The 14,591-nt window shown below is 38.8% G+C and overlaps 1 non-coding gene across 1 annotated transcript; it reads right to left on the reverse strand.

Moving 5' to 3' along the window:
• Positions 1–316: 316 nt before the first annotated feature.
• LOC119619197 (small nucleolar RNA U13) lies at positions 317–416 on the reverse strand. Its single transcript, XR_005235625.1, has one exon. It is a non-coding gene; the product is annotated as a small nucleolar RNA U13 (small nucleolar RNA).
• Positions 417–14,591: the final 14,175 nt, after the last annotated feature.

The following is a 14,591-nucleotide window of genomic DNA, read 5'->3' on the forward strand; positions in this document are numbered from 1 at the left end:
GAAGAAATCTTTCTAGGCCTTTTTTTATTGTTCCTTTTTTTCTTCCAAATTTTATTTTAACTTCAGAAGTACATGTGCAGGATGTGCAGGTTTGGTACATAGGTTAATGTGTGCCATGGTGGTTTGCTGCACAGATCATCCCATCACCTAGGTACTAAACCCAGCATCCATTAGCTCTTTTTCCTGATGCTCTCGCTCCTTCCAGCCCTGACCCTCCAACAGGCAAAATATGGAAATAAATAAAGACCCTTTTTTGAAAATTGAGATTATATGCTAAATACTTTTTGTATTCTTTGAGGTTTTTTTTTTTATTTCATGTCAGATAGGTAATGTGCAGACATGGTAACAGAGTTTGAAGGAGGCACATCTCACACATGAGCATGAAAATCCAATCATCATGCTTAGCATCCTTTGTTTTTTATAGTACATGTATCATGAACATTTATTTACATCATTAATTATAAAATATGATCACTAACAATCTATAATAACTTACCTTTTCATTCAAAAATATTTTTATTGGAAGCTGCCAGGGGACAAGGCGGATGTGCAGCTTCCACTCGGACAGAAAGAACAGTGTGTGGAGACTCACACTATGGACTTTTACTCCAGGAACCTTAGCAGGAGCATACTAGGAAGACTGAAAGAAATAACAGACCCTTTGAAAGAAACAGCAGGCCACTGCAAATCCTGCAAGACAGGCAAAAAACTGAGTTCACAAAGTGTGAAGGGGGAATGTCTCCCTCTAAACGCATCCCCAGTGGGGAACCTGAAAATCCAGTTTATAGGAGAAGGATTTAACCTCACCTGGAGCTGTAATGGATTTACTGTGAAATATAAAAGTAGAAGCAGCAGTGGAAAGAGTATGGTAGGCACTCCCACTCTCCAGCTTGAGCCCAGGGAAGCCATCCCTGACTATATCTCGCAGGAGCCCTCAGGGAAGGCAGCCAACAGAATGTGAGAGGGGTCACAGGGTAAAAGAAGCTTCCAACTGATCTTTGTAATAATTTTGGCTGGGTGCAAACTCTTTTGAGCAGAATCCGGAGGTGAGGGGAACTGCTGCAGGAAGAAGAGGAGTCTAGCAGACATGGTGGGCAGATGGGCAGGGGCATGGCCTGAAAGCCATGCTGCTTTCTCAGTGGAGAAATTACAGCCTGGGGCTAGCTCTGAGTCCCACTCTGCAGGCTGCTTGGAGATAAACTTGTGGCTGACCGGCCATGCCAACTGTGTGAGAGCTGGGTGAGGCCTCTTGCTACCAGCTTTCCCCCACTTCCCTGGTGACAGAGGCAGCCATAATCTCTCTTCATAATTAACCCCGTTGGCCTGAGAATCACTCCCCATTCCTTGTAGTAGCCATGGCAAGGCCTGCCCAAGGAGAGTCTGCCTAACCCTGCCCCCAGCTGATGATACTTCTCTACTTGTCCTGGTAGATCACAAAAGACAAACTCCTGAGAGCGTTATGACCTTGCCTGTCACCTGAGAAACCCAAATTCTTATCCTCGCAAACTTAGGGCAAGCTTATATTCCCCTTCTACTATCAAGCTAGTGCTCTCTCAAAAGCTCCACCTCCTGGCAGGAGGTCAACCAACTCAGGAACTCAGGACATTACTGCAACTCATGACAAAACACTCCTGCTCCATGGAAGGAGAAAACAACATCTAATTTCACTGCCTGCAACATCCTGGGTAAACAGTGGTCCTACTTTGTCCACTAGACAACTTCACTGATAGCATAACCAGCATTCAAGAAAACCAGCACACTATCTACACACATATCCACAACCAAGAACTCTCACAGAATCTACTTCGTTCCCTTGCCACCTCCACCAGAGCAGGTGCTGGTATCCATGGCTGGAAGACCTGAAGACAGATCACATCATAGGACTCTTTGCAGACATTCCCCAGCACCAGCCCAGAGCCTGGTAGCCCCACTGGATGGCTATACCCAGAAGAACAATAAAAATCACTGCAGTCTGGCTTGCAGGAAGTCCCATCCTCAGGGGGAGTGTACCATATCAAGAGATCACTCCATAACACAAAAGAATCTGAACAGCAGCCTTTGAGTTCCAGGTTATTCCACTAAAATAGTCTGCCCAAATAAGAGGGAATCAGAAAAATAATTCTGATCTGACAAAACAAGGCTATATAACACCCCCATAAAATCACACTAGCTCTTCAGCAATGGATTCCCACCAAGAAGAAATCTCTAAACTGCCAGATAAAGAATTTGGAAACCTATTAAGCTTCTCAAGAAGATACCAGAGAAAGGTGAAAAATAAAAAAAAAAAAAGAATTAAATACAAGATATGGATTAAAAATGTTTCAGAGAAATAGATACCATAAAGGAAAAAAATCACAACTTCTGCAAATAAAACAAACACTTGGAGAAATACAAAATGTACTAAAAAGTTTCAACCATAAAATCGAACAAGCAGAAGAAAGAACTTCAGAGCTTGAAGATAAGGCTTTTGAATTAACCCTGCAGACAAAGACAATGAAAAAATAATTTTAAAAAATGAAAAAGCCTCCAAGAAATTTGGAATACGTTAAATGGCCAATTCTAAGAAGAATTTATTTTCCTGAGGAAGAAGACAAATCTAAAAGTTTGGAAAACATATTTGAGGGAATAACCAAGTTAAACTTCCCTGGCCTTGCTAGAGATCTAGGCATCCAAATATAGAAGGTCAAAGAACATCTGGCAAATTTATTGCAAAAAGTTCATCACACAAGCACATAGTCATCAGATTATCTAAAGTCAAGACAAAGGAAAGAATCTTAAGAGCTATGAGGCAAAAACATCAGGTAACCTATAAGGGAAGACATAGCGACTAACAGGAGATTTCTTAGCAGAAATCCTACAAGCCAGAAGGGACTAAAGGCCTATCTTTAGCCACCTCAAACAAAATAATTGCCAGGCAAGAATTTTGTATCCAGCAAAACTAAACTGCATAAATGAAGAAGAGATAGTCTTTTTCAGATAAATAAATGCTGAGACAATTTGTCACTACCAAGAAAGCACTACTAGCAATGCTAAAAGGAGTTCTAAACCTTAAAACAGAACCTCAAAATACACCAAAATAGAACATCCTTAAAGCATAAATCTCATAGGGTCTATAAAACAATAACACAATGAAAAAACCAAGGTATTCAGGCAACAACTAGCATGATGAATAAAACAGTACCTCACCTCTCAATTCTAATGTTGAATGTAAACAGCCTAAATGCTCCACTTCAAAGACACAGAATAACAGAATGGATAAAAATCCACCAACCAAGTATCTGCTCTTTTCAGGCGACTCACCTAACACATAAGGACTCACATAAACTTAAGTTAAAGATTAGCAAACGGTATTCCATGAAAATAAAAGCCAAAAGTGAGCAGGAGTGACTATTTCTTATATGAGACAAAACAGACTTTAAAGCAATAACAGTTGGAAAAGACAAAGAGAGACATTATATATTGATAAAAGGATCAGTCACACAGGAAATATCACAATCCTAAATATATATGCACTTAACATGGGAGCTCCCAAATTTATAAAACAATTATTACTAATGAGAAGAGAGAAATGAGAAGGATGACAACACAATAATAGGGGGGACTTCAATACTCCACTGACAGCACTAGACAGGTCATCAATACAGAAAGTCAACAAAGAAACAACGGACTTAAACTATACCCTAGAACAAATGAACTTAACATGTGTTTACAGAATATTCTACCCAACAACTGCAGAATATACATTCTTTTCCTCAGCACATGGCACATTCTCCAAAATAGACAACATGATAGGCCACAAAATGAGTCTCAATAAATTTAAGTAAATCAAAATTATATCAAGTACTCTCTCAGAACACAGTGGAATAAAATTAAAAATTAACTTCAAAAGGAACCTCAAGACTATACAGATACATGGAAGTTAAATAATACGCTCCTGAATGATCTTTGACTCAATAATAAAATTAAGATAGAAATTTAAAAATTATTTGAACTGAACCATAATAGTGACACAGCTTACCAAAACCCTGGAGACACAGGAAAAGCAGTGCTAAGAGAAAAGTTCATAGCATTAAATGTTTACATGAAAAATTCTGAAAGAAAACAATTAGAAAATCTAAGGTCACACCTCAAGGAACTAGAGAAACAGGAACAAACCAAACCCAGACCCAGCAGAAGAAAAGAAATAACAAAGATCAGAGCAGAACTAAATGAAATTGAACATACAAACAAAAAATACAAAAGACAAATGAAACAAAAAGTTGGTGCTTCAAAAAGATAAACAAAATTGACAGACCATTAGCAAGATTAACTAAGAAAAGAAGAGAGAAGATCCAAATAAGCTCAATTAAAAACAAAACAGGATATATTACAACTGATACCACAGAAATTCAAAAGATCATTCAAGGCTACTATGAACACCTTTACATACACAAACTAGAAAATCTAGAGGAGACAGATAAATTCCTGGATATATACAACCTTCCTAGATTAAATCAGGAAGAAATAGAAACTCTGAACAGACCAATAACAAGTAGCAGATTCAAATGATAATAAAAAAATTGCTAACAAAATAAGTCCAGGGCCAGATGGATTCACAGCTGAATTCCATTAAGCATTCAAAGAATTGGTGTCAATCTTACTGAAACTATTCCAAAAGATAAAGAAAGAGGGAATCCTTCCTAAATCATTCTATGAAGCCAATATCACCCCAATACCAAAACCAGGAAAGAACACAGCAAAAAAAAAAGAAAGAAAGAAAACTACAGAGCAATATCCCTGTTGAACATAGATGCAAAAATCCTCAACAAAATACTAGTGGACCAAATCCAGCAGCATATCAGAAAGATAATACACCATGATCAAGTAGGTTTCATACCAGAGATAGAAAGATGACTTAACATCCACAAGTCAATAAATGTGACACATCCCATAAATAGAATTAAAAACAAAAATCATATGATCATCTCAATAGATGCAGAAAAAGCATTTGACAAAATCTAGCATCTCTTTATGATTAAAACCCTCAGCAAATTCAGCATAGAAGAGATATACCTCAAGGTAATAAAAGACTTCTATGACAAACCCACAGGCAATATTATACTGAATGGAGAAAATTTCCATTCCCCCTGAGAACTGGAACAAGATAAGAATGCCCCCTTTCACCACTTCTATTCAACATAGTACTGGAAGTCCTACCCAGAGTAATCAGACAAGAGAAAGAAATAAAGGGCATCCAAATTCGTAAAGAGAAAGTAAAACTGTTACTGTTCACCAATTATATGATTATCATACCTAAAAAACCCTAAAGACTCATCCAAAAAGCTCCTAGAGCTGATAAAGGAATTTAGTAAAGTTTCAGGATACAAAATCAATGTACACAAATCAGTAGCATTGCTGTACACGAACAATGACAAAGCTAAGAATCAAATCAAGAACTCAGCCCCTCTTACAACTGCTGAAAAAAATAAAATAAGATACTTAGGAATAAAATAAGATATTAGGAATATACCTAACCAAGGAGGTGAAAGATCTCTACAAGGAAAACTACAAAACACTGATGAAAAAAATCATAGATGACACAAACAAATAGAAACGTATCCCATACTCATGGATGGGTAGAATCAATATTTTGAAAATGATCATACTGCCAAAAGCAATCTATAAATTCAATGCAATTCCCATCAAAATACCACCATCATTTTTCACAGAGCTAGAAAAAAAAGCCTAAAATTCATATGGAACCAAAAACAAGCTCACATAGATAAAGCAAGACTAAGCAAAAATAACAAATCTGAAGGCATCACATTATCTGCCTTCAAACTATACTACAAGAATATAGTTACCAAAACAGCATGGTACTGGTGTAAAAAATAGGCACATAGATCAATGGAACAGCATAGAGAACCCAGAAATAAAGCCAAATATATACAGCCAACTGATCTTTGACAAAGCAAACAAAAACATAAACTGGGGAAAGGACACACTACTCAGCAAATGGTGCTGGGAAAATTGGCAAGCAAGCCACATGTAGAAGAATGAAGCTGGATCCTCATCTCTCATCAACTCAAAATGGATCAAAGACTTAAATCTAAGACCTGAAATCACAAAAATTCTAGAGGATGGCTGGGCGCAGTGGCTCACACCTGTAATTCTGCACTTTGGGAGGCCGAGGCGGGTAGATCACAAGGTCAGGAGACCGAGACCATCCTGGCTAACACAGTGAAACCCCGTCTCTACTAAAAATACAAAAATTAGCCGGGTGTGGTGGCGGGCACCTGTAGTCCCAGCTACTCAGGAGGCTGAGGGAGGAGAATGGCGTGAACCCATGAGGCGGAGCTTGCAGTGAGCTGAGATGGTACCACTGCACTCCAGCCTGGGCAACAGAGTGAGACTCTATCTCAAAAAAAAAAAAAAACAAAAAACAAAAAAAAAAAATTCTAGAGGATAACATCAGAAAAACTATTATAGATATGGCTTATGCAAAGACTTCATGACCAAGAACCCAAAAGCAAATGCAACAAAAACAAAGATAAATAGATGGGACCTGACTAAACTAAAAAGTTTCTGCATAGCAAAAGAAATAATCAGCAAAGTAAACAGACAATCCACAGAGTTGAAGAAAATATTTGCAAACTATGCATTCAACAAAACACTAATATCCAGAATGGACAAGGAACTCAAAGAAACCAGCAAGAAAAAAAAACAAATAATTCTATGAAAAAGGGGGCAAAGGACATCAATAGACAATTCTCAAAAGAAAATGTACAAATGGGCAACAAACATATAAGGAACCACGAAATATCATTATCAGGGAAATGCAAATCCAAACCACAGTGAAATACCACCTAACTCCTGCAAAAATGACCATAATTAAACAGCAGAAAAATAACAGATGGTGGTATGGATGTGGTGAAAATGGAACACTTTTACACTAGTGGTGGGAATGTAAACTAGTACAACCACTATGGAAAACAGTATGGACCTTCCTTAAAGAACTAAAAGTAGAACTACAGTTTGATGCAGCAATCCCACTACTGGGTATCTACCCAGAGGAAAAGAAGTCATTATATGAAAAAGACACTTGTATACATGTTTATAGTGAAGTGTATACATGTTTATAGTGGCACAATTCACAATGGCAAAAATGTGGAACCAGCCTAAATGCCCATCAACCAATGAGTGGATAAAGGAAATATGTCATGCATCTCTCTCTCTCTCTCTCTCTCTCTCTCTCTCTCTCTATATATATATATATATATGTATATGTATATGTATATATACACACACACCATGGAATATTACTCAGCCAATATACCACGGAATACTATTCAGCCATAAAAAGGAATGGAATAATGGCATTAGCAACAACTTGGATGGAGTTGGAGATGATTATTCTAAGGGACGTAACTCAGGAATGAAAAACCAAACATTGTATGTTCTCACTTATAAGTGGGAGCTAAACTATGAAGATGCAAAGGCGTAAGAATGATATAATGGACTTTAGGGACTCCGGGGGAAGGCTGGGAGGAAGGTAATGGATAAAAGACTACACATTGGGTACAGCATACACTGCTCAGGTGATGGGTGCACCAAAATCTGAGAAATCACCATTAAAGAACTATGTAATGAAACACTACCTGTTCCTCCAAAACTATTGAAATAAAATTTAAAATTATATATATTTTTATTGAGGGCCGAATGTCTACTAAGCACTATGCTAAACTCTCAGTAAGGAGACCTGAATGAATGGACCCTTATGGAGATACAAACATTAAACTATTAATTACATACTTGTGTACTACTCTGATAACTATTTTTTAAAGACACAGACAAGGTACTATAAGAGCAAATAATATAGGCATTCAGCCTAATCTGAAAAAATCGGAAAGGCTTCCCTGAAAAAGCAAAATTAAAGATCATGCCTATGGAGGAGTAGGAGTTAAGTCAAATTAAGAGAAGAGGGGAAAGTAAGAAAAGAAAACAAGATGAATGAAGTCCCTGGACTGAGAAAAAGCTTCAGAGTGTGTGAGGAACAGAAAGGTCAGTGTGGTAGGAGTGTGTAACACTGGCACAGGGGGTGGGAGTTCAGCAGGAGATGAGGCCGACGGAGTAGTCAGGCACAGAGCCCTCAAGGTCTTTTAGGACATATTTAAAATGAGAAACTAAATAAAGGGATTTATGCCAGGGAGTGATATAATCAGATTTGCATTTTAAAAAGACCTCTTTGGCTGCTAGGCAGATGATGAATTATAGGAGAGCAAAGTGGATGCTAAGAGACAATAAGAGAGCAATTGTAATAATTTAGGCTAGGTTATTGGTTAGGACCAAAACAAAGCTGTGGAAAGAGAGTGAAATATAATCAAAACATATTTTGGAAGTAGAATCAACGGGACTTGTCTGTACATTCAATGTGAGAGATAAGAGGCTGATGTCAGGATAATTCATAAGTTTCTAACATGAAAAACTGAGCAATTAAGATCCCATTTACTAAATTGGGAAAGACTGGTGGAGGAAAAAATGTGAAAGGGACAATCAAAAGTTCAACTGAAAAGACAACAAATTTGAGCTGATTATGAGACACCAGAGTGAAAAAAGTCAAATTAAAAGTTGTGGTTTTGCTATTCTGGTTTTATGGTCCAGGCACGGTGGCTCACGCCTGTAATCCCAGCACTTTGGGAGGCTGATGCAGGTGGATCACCTGAGGTCAGGAGTTCGAGACCAGCCTGGCCAACATGGTGAAACCCTGTCTTTACTAAAAACACACAAAAAAAATTAGCTGGGCATGGTGGTGGGCACCTGTAATCCCAGCTACTCAGGAGGCTGAGGCAGGAGAATTGCTTGAACCCCGGAGGCGCAGGTTCCAGTGAGCTGAGATCATGCCACTGCACTCCAGCCTGGACAACAAGAGTGAGACTCCATCTGAAAAAAAAAAAAAAATTGGATATGCAGAGAAATTAGGTGCTCAGAAGAGGACCTGGGTAGGAGATTAGATTTTGAAGTCATTAACAAATGTATGGCATCTAATATCTTTCATAATTAGCAATATATTTTAGGAAGCGTATGTAGAATAAGCAAAGAAGTACAGTGGGAACTCAAACAGATATCAAAAAGACACAAAGTCTAGGCAAAAATACTATTAAAAAGGAATGGTCATATTGGTAAGAGCAAAACCAGAATAGTGTAGTGTCATGGAAACCCAAAAAAGGAGAATGTTTCAAAGACAGAAAATTATCCATGTGAATGAGAGTTAATAATAATGACGGAAAATGATCCCCTGGAATTAATAATGTAGAATCCACAATGATCTCAATGAGAGAAGTTTAGGTAAGAGGTGGCAGTGGGGGAGAAGCAAAAGTTAAATGAGAATAGTATGAGTGGCAAGGGATGAAGTGCTGAAGACAGTATACGTACACCTTTTCAAGAATCTTGACTGTAAAGAGCATTACAGAAAAAAATAGGTGAGCTCAAGAAAAGGTGTGTTCATTTAATTGCTTATTTGTTTTTTGTTTCAGAGAAGGAGAGATTCAAAAGCATGTTTGAATGCTGAACATGATCCAGTACCTAGCAGAGGTTAAAGGGAGACGACACAAAATAACTACTTGAACAAAGTCTTAGGGAAGACAAGAGAGGATGGAATCCAGAGCACCCATGCAGGATTTCATCTTTCATAGGAGATGGGTCCCTCACCTACTACCAGCGAAAGAAAATAGGAAAGGCAGCTGTGCAAATATAGCCAGTAGATTTGGAGTGACTGTGCAGCAGTTTCCACTTTTCTCTATACAGTTACGTGGTAGTGTCATCATCTGAAACTCCAGGAGGGAGAAAGGAGTGTGAGAAATAAAGAGAATAGAGATTTGAAAAGACTGGAGAAAAGGTGTGCAAGTATGAAATAATTTTTGTTTAGCACAAGAGAATAGACTTGTCAGTGCTGAAGGCCCAGATGAAATGAAAGCTAACTTAAAAGATGTGTGATTTTCTCCAATTATTCTTAGCTGCAATAATACAAGCATGGGAAAAGCTAGTAGTTGAGTTTTTCCAGAGCTGGAATTTTGTCTGGAAGTGAAGCAAGAAGAGAAGCAAACCTACAGAAGAGCTTGCAGGAAAGTGATTAAAATGAAAAATGGACTATAAGCTGACTATAGTGAGACCAGGAAGAGAAGGTAGAGCCAGTCTCATAATTTAATGAACCTATTTGGTTGCACATTTAACTTACTCAAAATTTTTCATTATGATTATTATGTAAAGTTATGAACATCTTTGAAAATAATCATCTAATAAAAACTTTATTTTATTTAGAGTGATTTCTAAATGGAGTTTCTGGGTCAAAGTTAATAAACATTTTAGGAGTCTTAATACACAGATCCAAATTGCTTTCTATTAGAGTATACATATTTTTAAAAGTATATGAGAATTCTCATCACATTCACTAGCACTGAATATCATTACTTTTAATTTTTCCCTGTTTGATAGCAAAATAATGGAAGAACTAATTATTAGAAAAGAGATATTGAGATATGAAATCAGAATATATTTTTCAGAGAGTAATCTATAATCTTTATTTTACCTTTATCAACTCAATTTTTTAAAGTAAGTATTTTATCAATATCAATAATTTTTGAATGCACATAAATAGAACATAATATTAAAATGTATCAACATTCCTAAACTATATTTTGTCTTCTAATAACCCTTCTACCGCCACATTCATTTTTCCATGTTTTTTGTTTTAATTTCATTTTTTATTTAATGCTAGTTGAAATGGATGTTTGGTGAACCATGTCTGCCATTACAGGCTTACATAATTCATGGGGAAATTGATGTTAACTTGGCTATATTTATTTATACTGTATCAAGATTTCACTAGAGGCCTAAGAAGAATACCAAAAGGGAAAAAATGAAAGGAGTTTGCCCTCACATCATTTACAATCCGGTGTGAAAGACAATTGTATTAATGAAAATTTCTTAAGAGCAACGGACAAAGCAACATTTTTGTGAACATAAATTATTAAAGTTCAGCCAGAATGATCCCCAAATATATGTGATAAAAAACAAGAGAAGTGTGGGTGGGTCAGGCTGACTGGATCAACTTGTTAAATACCAAACTCCTCTTCCCTTACCCTAAACCTTGTCCCTGCTATGTACTCTGTGTCCAATTTATCCATCCAGTTACCTAAACCAGAAACCTCAACAGTCTCTGATATACCCACATCTCAACCATCTATTAAGTTCTATCCACTCTAGATCTAAAACTTCTTGTATTTGTAACTTCCTCTCTAACTCCACTGCTGTCTTAATTTGGGTAAGAGGATTGTTTCTTGCCAGGAGGATTGGATTACCATTCTTGCCAGCACTCTTATGCCAGCACAACCACTATGAAAGAATTGTGAATTGAATGGAATTTTATTTCATCAAACCATATTAAATGGGAAAGGGCCATGAACTTCAACCACTCAAACCTCACTCATATGTGACACCAATTTTTCGAGTAGACACCCAAATTTTACTAGTACAGCTCAAAAAACAATTGAAAGTTTGATGTAGCTATGTGATTGATACAGTTTTGTCACTAATTTTCCTTTCATGACTTTACAGATATTTGCTGAATCTCTAATTAGTTCCTATGTATGTGGTATTTTTCCTTTAAACATCATTGTTTTGATACATCCTTATACAGGTCTACATATCATAAATTCCTCTGTAAGTAATTTTGGTTTCATTAAAAGAAAAATAAGGGATTGGAGGTGGAGCAAGATAGTGGAATAGAAGACTCCACTGATCATCCCCCTGCAAGGACACCAATTTAACAACTATCTACACAGAAAAAAAAAAAAAAAAAAAAAAAAAAACCTTCATAAGAAACAAAAATCAGGCAAGCACTCATAGTACTTGGTTTCAGCTTCGTATTGCTGAAAAAGGCACTGAAGAGATAGAAAAAAACAATCTTGAACTGCTGACACCGCCCCTCCTCCCCCACCCCCACACCCCACCCCCACAGTGGTGGCATGGTGCAGAGAGCATCTCTGGTGCTGGAGGAGGGAGAACACAGAAATTGTGAGGCATTGAACTTAGTGCTGTCCTGTTAAAGCAGAAAGGAAAACAACCAAACTCAGCTGACATCCACCCATGGAGACAGGCCTCGACAGAGGAAAATTGCAGATCCCAGTGGGTCTGAACTTGAGTTCCCACAAACCTCACCACTGAAGGCTACAGTGCTCTGTGTCTCCAAGCAAATTTGAAAGGCAGTCTAGGCCATAAGGATTGCAACTCTTAGGCAAATCCTAATGCTAAACTGGGCTGAGACAGTGGACTGGAGGGGCATGCAACATACTGAGACACCAACTGGGGCAGCCAAGGGAGTGCTGGTATCACCTCTCCCCTAGCCGCAGGCTGCACAGCTCCCAGCTCCAAAACAGACCTCTTCCTTCTGCTTGAGGGAACAAGAGGGAATAGTTGGGAGGACTTCATCTCCCATCTTGGATACCAGCTCAAACACAGCGGGATAGGTCACTGGTCAGAGCCATGAGGCCCCCGTTCCAGGTCCCAGCTTCCAGATAACATTTCTAAACACACCTTAAAAGAGAAGGGAACCCACTGCCCTGAAGGAAAGATCCCGGTCCTGGCAGCATTCATCACCTGCTAACTGAAGGCCCTGAATAACCAGCAGTGATACCCAGGTATGACACGGAGAGTACTGGGTGAGCATCTAAAACTTGCTTGCTTCAGGTGAGACTCAGGACATTACCAGATGTGGTGGCTACTGGGAAAAACAACTTCTGCTTCAGAAAAGCAGAGAGAAAAGTAAAGAGGACTTTGTTTTGCCCCTTAGGTACCAGCAAGGCCACAGAGTGGGCAGAGTACCAAATAGACTCTTGGGGTCCCTGATTCCAGGACTTGAGTCCTGGACAGCACTTCTGGACCTGCCCCGGGGCAGAGTGGAGCTCACTTTCCTGAAGGATGGGTCCTACGCCATGCAGCCTTCATTGCAAACTGACTTAAGAGCCCTTGACCCTTAGGGGAACATCTGTGGTAGTCTGGCAGTACTCTTTGTGGCCTGGAGTGGTGGTGGCTTCAAAGTGAGGCTCCTCTACCTTTGAAAAGGAGAGGGAAGAGTGGGAAGGACTGGATCTTGTGGACTGAGTGCCAGCTCAGCCACAGAACAACAGAACACCAAGTTGACTTCTGGGTCTTTGACTCTAGTCCCTGACTCCCAGATCGTACCTCTGGACCCACATGAAGCCTAGAGGACCTCACTGCCCTGAAAGAAAGGACAAAGGCCTGGCTGGCTTTGCCACCTGCTGATTGTAGAGCACCAGGGCCTGAGTAAACACAGGCAGTAGCCACAGGGGGGTTAGAGCAGGCCTTGAGTGAAATTCAGTGCTATGCTGGCTTCATGTCTGACCCAGCACAAAGTGGTAGTGGCCATAGGAGTGCTTGTGTCACTCCACCCCTAGCTTTAGGTGGCTCAGAACAGAGTGAGAAACTGTCTCTTTGGGAAAAAGTAAAGGAAGAGAACCAGAGTCTCTGCCTGGTAATTCAGAGAATTCTTCTAGATCTTGAGCCATTATTCTGACTCACATAAAGCTTAATATTTCAGTTAGCCTCACTAGGCTCCCTATTCCATTTGGAAAAAGCGGGACAAACAATTCACTTTCAGACAGATCTTTGCTTCTCTTGATATACAAAAATGGTCTTCTTTCCCTTCCGGGGAGAAAAAAAATATTTACAATAAGAAAAACCACTATGTTTTTATCTTAAGGGCAAAATCCAGAATATCTTAACCTAAATTCTCTCTTCTGGTATCACATGTGCATGCTTGTATTAGTATTCAACATTTAATTTGATTAAATGCTCTATTTACATGTCTAGTGGTTACACTGCATGATTATACTCCGTTCGTAGAATGCGAATATTTTTTAAATCCCCTTCATGGAGTCTGATTAATGCATTTAGTAAAATTTATCATTAACTTGCTACTAACTACTGAAATAATAAGGGAGAGATGTTTGTTTGTTTGAGACAGAGTCTCCCCCTGTCACCCAGACTGGAGTGCAGTGGTATCATATCGGCTCACTGCAACTTCCACCACCTGGGTTTAAGTGCTTCTCCTGCCTCAGCCTCCTGAGTAGCATGGATTACAGGCGACCGCCACCACACCTGGCTAATTTTTGTATTTTTCATAGAGACGGGGTTTCACCATGTTGGCCAGGCTGGTCTTGAACTCCTGACCTCAAGTGATCTGCCCGGCTCAGCCTCCAAAGTTCTGGGATTATAGGCGTGAGCCACCACGCCCAGCCAGGGAGAGGTTTTTATTTAAGGGAACAGTGATCAGATTATTAAGAGAGGAAGATGGGAAGGAGAAATAGACAGGAAACAAATGAAAAAAAAATGTGGTTTTAAAATATTTTGGAAACAATACAGTATCTGTTCACATAGAAATTAGAACGCCTGACCATCAAAAGGAATAAATAAGCCATTTGGGATCTTTTTTCAAGAGTGGTTGCTTATCTAGATACTTAGCTGAAGCCATGCTTGCTGGCTATAATTATTGGCTGCATACCCCTGGCTTGGGTATTACTCTTTAGTAATGTCTA

Source organism: Chlorocebus sabaeus, chromosome 24 (assembly GCF_047675955.1).
Source record: "Chlorocebus sabaeus isolate Y175 chromosome 24, mChlSab1.0.hap1, whole genome shotgun sequence".
In the NCBI taxonomy this organism is placed as follows: Eukaryota; Metazoa; Chordata; class Mammalia; order Primates; family Cercopithecidae; genus Chlorocebus; species Chlorocebus sabaeus.